The sequence below is a fragment of the Nicotiana attenuata genome, chromosome 2 (assembly GCF_001879085.1).
Source record: "Nicotiana attenuata strain UT chromosome 2, NIATTr2, whole genome shotgun sequence".
Taxonomy (NCBI): domain Eukaryota; kingdom Viridiplantae; phylum Streptophyta; class Magnoliopsida; order Solanales; family Solanaceae; genus Nicotiana; species Nicotiana attenuata.
In genome coordinates this window covers 81,374,065-81,382,236 of record NC_031990.1, presented here as the reverse complement: position 1 = coordinate 81,382,236, position 8,172 = coordinate 81,374,065, and positions in this window count along the sequence as shown.

Here is an 8,172-nt window from a genome sequence, read left to right as displayed (position 1 = left end):
GAGAGAGATATCCTAAAATACGGCTTTCCAAGTATTAAATAGATAGTCAATAGAACTCAACTGCTGGGCCAAACAATTAAAGCAATTATGCACAGATTAGAGAAAAAACCAAAAAATGAACTGAATTATAGTGATTAATTTAAATAAACTTCAAATTTTAGACAACACACCCTAAGAACGTGAAGCTTAGTGCCACAAGAACGATTGATAGCAAAGACAAACAATTCATCCAAAGAACGTAAGATTACTAATTTTGATGGAAGAAAGATGGAATCTGATGAATTCCAGCCCTCCACGGCAAGCTCCGTCTCTCCCTAGTTCTAATGTATGTCAAAGCCACTCTAAAAAATGTCTCTCTTCGCAAGTAATGTCCCCCTCCCCCCCCCCCCCCCCACCCCAAAAGTTTAGTTTAACAAGAGTATTTATAGGAGATATGGTAGCACGTGGTTAACTAATACAAGCCAACTTCAAAACAACCTTTTTAGGTAGCTTCGTTCTACTCTCCGTTGTCACGCAGAGCGAACGATCATAGTTCTTCTCCTTTCTTTCTCTTCTAAGATCTCTCGTGCACTTCATGCCTTTTTGCTATGCTTCCGCTGCTTTTTGTATTCAAGCTTTTCCTCAGTATCTCGTTCACTCTCTCGTGTGCAACGCTGAGATCGTGACAGCAAGTCCCTTCTTTTTTTTTTGTCTTGGTCATGAAATCAAACTTCTTTTGCTTCACATTTCGTCCAACTTGCTCCTATAATATAAGGATGCACGTAATAACAAATCAATACAAAATCTTATGACCTACGTAACCACACAAGTTAGAGATGAAAAGTAAACACCAAAAAATATTATATTTTTTCAACCATTATCAATACCCCACACTTTTAAACTTTTGGCTCGTCTCGAGCCAATATTTCTACACTTCACAACAAACAACGACCTTTTTAAACAACTCATACATTACCAAGAATATTTAAATAGATTAAAGCACAATAGTGTAACATCGACCTCAAGAATTTGACTCACAGAGCACCACTCATTTTCACAATCGCTTCACTTACTCTGACACTATAGGTCAATGACTTTACCCTTTCCGTTCATGAATCCAGTCCCTCACACAACAAAGAGAGTATTTCCACACACATAAACTCCAAGAACAATTAGCAACTCAATATAGAAAGAATTCACTCACGTCTCCAGGAAACAACCATTCAATGCCACAAAACATTGAACTCATAGGCTTGCTCAAAGAGTGTACTACTCTACTCAATCGATCTCATTCGGTCAAGGATCATGTAACGACCAAATCGGTCATTTGAGATTGTTGCAACCTTTGATCGCCAGTCTCGGGCATTGACTTGCTCGCGACGAATGTTTTATGACTGATTGCAGCTCGTTGTGTTTGGTTTTTCAACGGGGAATCGGTATGAATTTGGAAGAACAAGTCTCAGTTGAAAGCTTTGAATTTGGAAGGTTGACCAAGAGTTGACTTTCATTTGTATATGAGCTGCGGATGCGGAATTTTATGATTTGGGTTAGCTGTTCGTGGGTGATTTTGACTTAAGGAGCGCTGATCGAAATTGGTTTTGGAGTCGGTGGTAGAATTTAGATTTGAATTGGCAAGTTAGTATTTTGGCGATTCGATGATATGAGTGAGATTTTGTTGAGAGTCGAATGGAAATTCTGAGATTGTTGTAGCTTCGTATGTGCATTTGGGATGTGCGCATAAAATTTCAGTCATTCGACGTCGTTTGGTTGGGTTTTTGATTCAGAATGCGTGTTTCGGAAGTTTTGGAAAACTTAGGCTTGAAATCCGATTAATTTGAGGTTTTGGTGTTATTTGTGGTGTTTTGATGATTGGAGAAAGTTTGAATGATGTTTCAAGATGGATTGGCACTTTTGGTTGAGGTCCCGGGGCTCGTGTTTTGCAAATTTTGTGATTTTCGATGTTTTTCGATTCTTTTCGATTGGGTTATGTCCCCTTAGCCTATTGTGATGTATTCGCTCTGATTTTGGATAGATTCGACGTGAGTGGAGGCTGATTTGAGGGGCAAAGGCATCGCGAGCTAGAGATTTCACCGGTTCAAGGTGAGTAATGATTGTAAATGATATCCTGAGGGTTTGAAACCCCGGATTTGCACATCATAGTGCTATATTGAGGTGACTTGCACGCCGGATAGCGAGCATGGAGTAGAGCACCGTTGGGGATTGTGACTTGGTCCGTCCCGATTGATGATTTTACCGCGTATTTGACTGCAACTTATTTGTTATTATCATGATTTGGGCTGATTGCCATATTTGGGCTTCGCGCCAATTATCTGAACCCTTCGGGGATTTTTATCACCGTTTCCTCACTATTTTGATATACTACTTGAACTCAATCCTGTTGATTATACTGTTTTTACAAACTCAGCCGCTTTAATTGAACTTTGAGACTTAAATGACATTTCCACTGTTGTTTGGGCTGAGCACTACTATTTTATTGATGCCCGAAGGGCTTATGATGTTTTCTGGACTGAGTGAGGCCGAGGGCCGTATGTGAGGATATATGTGAGTGAGGTGAGGAGGCTTTCAGGCCTCGAGTGTCATGTGAGGAGGCTTTCAGGCCTCGAGTGTTATGTGAGGAGGCTTTCAGGCCTTGAGTGTGATGTGAGAAGGCTTTCAGGCCTTAAGTTATATGCCACGATGTGGCTTGATATTGCGCTTGGGCCGTAAGGGGCCCCTCCGAAGTCTGTGCCCCCACAGTGAGCGCGGGTACCCATATGGATCGGGCTGCACGCCGTAGCGAGATATGGATCGGGCTACACGCCGCAGCGATATGTGGATCGGGCTGCACGCCGCAGCGGTTACTATATGATACTGATCTGAGAGTGGTCTGAGAGAGAGCCCGAGGGGCTGAGAGTGTTTCTGAGAGTAAGCCCGAGGGGCTGGTACTGTTTTGAGATGTTGTCCGAGGGGCAAACTTTTATGTGTGCATCTTGTATATTTACTTGCCTTTTTACCTGTTATACGGTGGTATTGGTGCCCGAGGGGCGGATTTTTCTGTGCTTATCAGCACTAACTGTTTTGAAATCGTTTTCGTAACTGTTGAAAGGATCATTTTCAAAAGAGCTTTAAACTGAGCCAAGATATTTTCCAAAGATTTCACAGCCTTACTGTTTTCTCAAAGGATTGTACCCTGCTTCTATACAGCATGACTGTTTGCTTTACGTGATTTCTTACCGCTCAGTTATTATTTATTTTGTTACTCACTGAGTTGGAGTACTCACTTTACTCCCTGCACCTCGTGTGCAGATGCAGGTATTTTGTTCACCTGGTAGCGGGTTTTGAGCTGATCAGAGGCTAAGTTAATGGAGATTAGCAAGGTGACTGCCAGCGTTCGCAGCACCGCATGTTCTTCCTTTGTTTTTCAGTCCTATTTGTACAATTTTCAGACTTGTAGTGGTAGTTATATTCTAATAGTTGCTCGTGACTTATGACACCCCGATTAGGGTTGTGTTGGGTTGTAATTTCGTTAATTAGTATTATAAAGTCATATTTTTGCTGTTCATTTATGCTTAACTATTTTTGGAAGAGTCGAGTTGGGTTAGTTGGCTGGCCTTGTCTTCACGAGAGGCGCCATCATGACCAGTGCGGGGTTTGGGTCGTGACAAGTTGGTATCAGAGCCTAGGTTACTAGGTCTCACGAGTCATGAGCAGGTTTAGTAGAGTCTCGCGGATCAGTACGGAGACGTCTGTACTTATCCTCGAGAGGCTGCAGAACCTTTAGGAAAACTTCACATTCTTGAATTCTTATCGTGCGTCCTTGATTCAGCTTGAAAAGTAACTCTTGAAATTCCTTCCACGCATTCGTAAGCGCGCATGAGCGCTCAGTATCAGATGTGCCTTGATGGCTTGTGATTCCCCGATCCAGGGGTGAGTTATGATCTCTGTGAGTTTGATGTTAGGACAGTCTGGAGGACTTGAGACCGGATCTTTGCCTACGGCTTGAGCACTGAGGTGCTGATTGTGTGAGTAAGTGTTTTGAACTTATATGTTCGGCAGTGTCCCTATTAGTGGAAGTGACGGCTGGGTAGCTATGTAAAGAGTGTATTAGTACTGTGAGATGTATCTATGTGACTTAGAAGTGGCGAGGAAGATCTGCTGGATGATAGATGAACCATTAAGTGTTTGATTTCTATTGTGAGTGGGGGTGTGGCCCCGAGTTATGGGCGCGTGAAGAATCTTTTCGTGTTTCCAGTAAGAGTGAAGTAAATTTTATGTTGCGGTACGAGTTCAAACTCAGGAAGACTAAGTGGCAGTGTAATGTGTATAGCGGTGAAAGGTATACAGGAATGTTATATTGAAGCGAAGCAGGTGGGTTATCTCCTGCGAAGTGTTCTGAAGTGGTGTGATCCTTATGTGTATATTGGGAGGTATCATGTGCAAGTGAAAAGTACGTGTTGAAATTTGGAATTTCGGGTCGCTTAAGAGATTGGGCTTAACTGTTGTGGGAATGAATGCGAGAATTGCAAAAGAGTTACAGTACAGGGTGATCTGTGTTTTCACAACTTATAAATGATTTGAGTTTAATCTCACTATGTTAATGTGGCATCAATAGAGAAAAAGTGTTATGAGTTATTGAGGGTATTTTGATCTATGGCTTCGAGCCAAGTGGGGGAGTCTGCTGTGAGTAGTTGATTGCACGGTTAGGTACTATGCTGGTTCCAGTTTGAGGCGTGCGGGTGAATCAGTTATGACTTGTGGGGATTGAGACCGAGGATGTTGACGAAGGTTATATTATGCTTCATAGGGTAAGGAAATCACAGAATGTCTTAAGTTGTTACTGGTAAAGAATGCTCAGTGCATAGAGCAGTAAGTTACTTGGGTATTTTAGGATGAGGATTTCATTCTTACGGTATTGGAGTGCCAATGAGGCACGGGTGGTTCTGTTCGTTAGGTCAGGTAGTTTGCAGTTTGAGTAAGAGTGAATGACTTTCGAGAATGGTTCCAATGTGTTCAAGATTCTGCAGGAAACAATCGGGTATTTTAAAGTGGCATGCGTGGTTAGAAACTGTGTTTTCGCTGGAAGAGGTTCAGATTTGTGGTATTTCTATGTTGATTATGGAGTTCTATCTATCAGTATCGGAAAGTAAAGGTAACGGATTCAGATTCACAGGAGGTTCTTCAGATTAAAGTACTCGGGAGCATGATGTTTCTGACAATATTTGAGAGAGTATTCAGCGGCTTATGGGTCCTAGACAGTGTGGTCTTGTGCTTGGGTCTCGTGTAGTGAGCCTGGGATTGAGAGATTGTGGTACTACAACAAGAGGAAGCATCAAGTTAAAAATGAATCGGAAGGAAATTCAGATAAATGGAATGATTTGATAGTAGACCGAATCGGTATGGTAAGGGTATGATCAATTCTTTGTATGTGTTCGAGGTAATGGGTTCTTACAGGTATTTGGAAACAATGCTCATGGGTTTTGATGGCTTGCTTAGCTTGGTCTAGTTAGAAGGATTCAGTCCTGGCAGTTTAATTTGTGCAAACGGAATTGGGAGAGTTCTTGTTGATTTCTACCGTGGTTGGAGCGGTGCATTTTCTACGAATATTAGAGGTATGGGATGTGTAATGATTTCTTTTTTCTTCTTCTATATGGGATCAATGGAAGTTCTTGGCTAAATGAGTGCATAGATGTCTGTGGCTTGGAAGGGAGGTAAAAGTTTTTCCTGTTATCCTTGGATGGGTGGTATATGTGGTATGTTGTGGAGGATTGAGGTTTGTGTGTATGAGATTTCAGTTCAGTTCTGAAAGGAAATTCATAACACTCTTAGGCAGCGGGTAGCCTCAGATGATTAAGGAAATGGTATTTTTATTTGGAAGTGATTTGACGAGAGTATAGGTTTCAGAAAAGGGGTAATGTGATTAAGTTGATAGCACTTCGGTAGTATTGCGGCACCTTCTTTTAGATTGACTGGTGATATTCAGGTTTGTTTGGGGGCACAGGGAAGTTTGAGAGCATCTAACATGGAATGATTGGGTATTAGAGGTGTGGCATATATTCGGACGGCGAAATTGGGATAGGATATGGTGATTCATGTGTCGTATGGGTGTGGAGACGGAAGTTTTCATATTCAGGCTGTGTTGTGATTGTAGATCGTGTGTATCCGCACTGTTTAGTTACTACCGAGATTTGGAGGCCCGAGTATTCTATCTTGAGTCGGCTTGGTTGGCTCCGAATGGCATTGTTGAGGGAGGTATTGATTCGACCGTTGTTGAGCTTATCAGTGATCTGGGAGATCTATGAGTTACCTTACTGTGTTGCGAGATGCTAGGATTTGTTGGTTATAGGCACATATGGTGCGGTTCAATTGGGGTCTCTTGGTGGAATTCGAGCGGGAAGAGTAATTGAGCGATGCTTAGTGAATGGCGTATCGGTTGTGTCCTATCGGGTTGCGTGGTATATGTTATTCGTTGCACCGTGGGTGTAATTATTTGCTTTGGTTCCAGACATCAAATTATGCGTGGTTGTCGATTTTTGAGCATAGTGACTTGAGGTGTTTCATGTGTAACAGTGTTTGGATAGGATCGCGCATGGTGGCGAGGCTACGTGGAGATGTGACCTTTCGGGGTAGATTCATGTGTTCTATTTCTATGATGCGAGACAGGGTCTCAGCTTTGTGTTGTGATGGTACTGATGAGCTTGAGGTACAGCTCTTTCGTTTGGGTCATTTTCATGATTTGAGTATATTCAGACTGTTTCTTATTGGTGTGCTAATTATGTAAGTTGTGGCTTAGGCCTGTATTGATGTATCATGTCACCAGAGTGGTGTGTTGGATTCGAGGTGATTGTTGGGGTCATTAATGAGTACGAACGGGTTTGATTTCAGCTTGTTGGAAGGATAAACTCGAGGTTCGGTTCGGAAATCTGCTGTGGTATTAGCCAAAGGGAGGCGACTTCATGAATGGTTGATGTGAGAGATGGTTACGGTTTATTGCATGTTTCATTATCATTAGCAGTATATAGAAGTGTTGGAATAAGACCTTAGTTGATAAGAGGTTTTCTACCGGTACTCGGGTGTTGTGTATAGCTGCTGTGAATAGAAGTTATCGTTTCGAGTGTTTGAGTTATGTGGTATATCATATGATTGAACCTGAGGTTGCAGGTATGGGGTATTACAACGGGTTCGGACTTATTCTGAATATAGATGTGAGGTTCTGATCTTGTGAACGATTTCGGAAAGTGAAATGTGGTTCTATGATTTATGGGCTAGACTGGATTGTGTGATTTTAGTCAAAATGTGTTATCAGACCTATATGAGATAGGGTGACGTGGGGTCACCCCCGGGTATATGCTTGGTAAAGTTATTCAGCTATTAGTTGGCTTCTAGAACAACTCTGGGAATGTTCGAGGACGAACGTGTGTTTAAGTGGGGGAGGATGTAACGACCCAACCGGTCGTTTTGAGCTTTTGCACTTTTATCGCCAGTTCTCAGGCATGACTTGCTCCGTACGATGTTTATGACTGATGCAGCTCGTTGTTTTTGGTTTTCACGGGAATCGGTATGAATTTGGAAGAACAATCTCAGTTGAAAGCTTTGAATTTGGAAGGTTTGACCAAGAGTTGACTTATTTGTATATGAGCTCGGATCAGAATTTTTATGATTTGGTTAGCTTCGTTGGGTGATTTATGACTTAGGAGCGTGATCGGAATTGGTTTTGGAGGTCCGGTGTAGAATTAGGCTTGAATTGGCAAAGTTAGTATTTTGGCGATTTCCGGTTGATAGGTGAGATTTTGATCCGAGGGTCGGAATGGAATTCAGAGAAGATTGCTGTAGCGTTCGTTATGTGATTTGGATGTGGCATAAATTTAAGGTCATTCGGACTGTCGTTTGGTTGGGTTTTTGATCATATGCGTGTTTCGGAAGTTTTTGGGAAACTTAGGCTTGAATCCGATGTAATTTGAGGGTTTTGGTGTTATTTGTGGTGTTTTGATGATTGGAGCAAGTTTGACCGATGCTTTAAGATGGATTGGCACTTTTGGTTGAGGTCCGGGGGCTCGGGTTTAGCAAATTTCGTGATTTTCGATGGTTTTTCGATTCTTTTCGATTGGGTTATTGTCCCCTTAGCCTATTGTGATGTATTCGCTCTGATTTTGGATAGATTCGACGTGCGTGAGCGATTTTTGAGGGGCAAAGGCA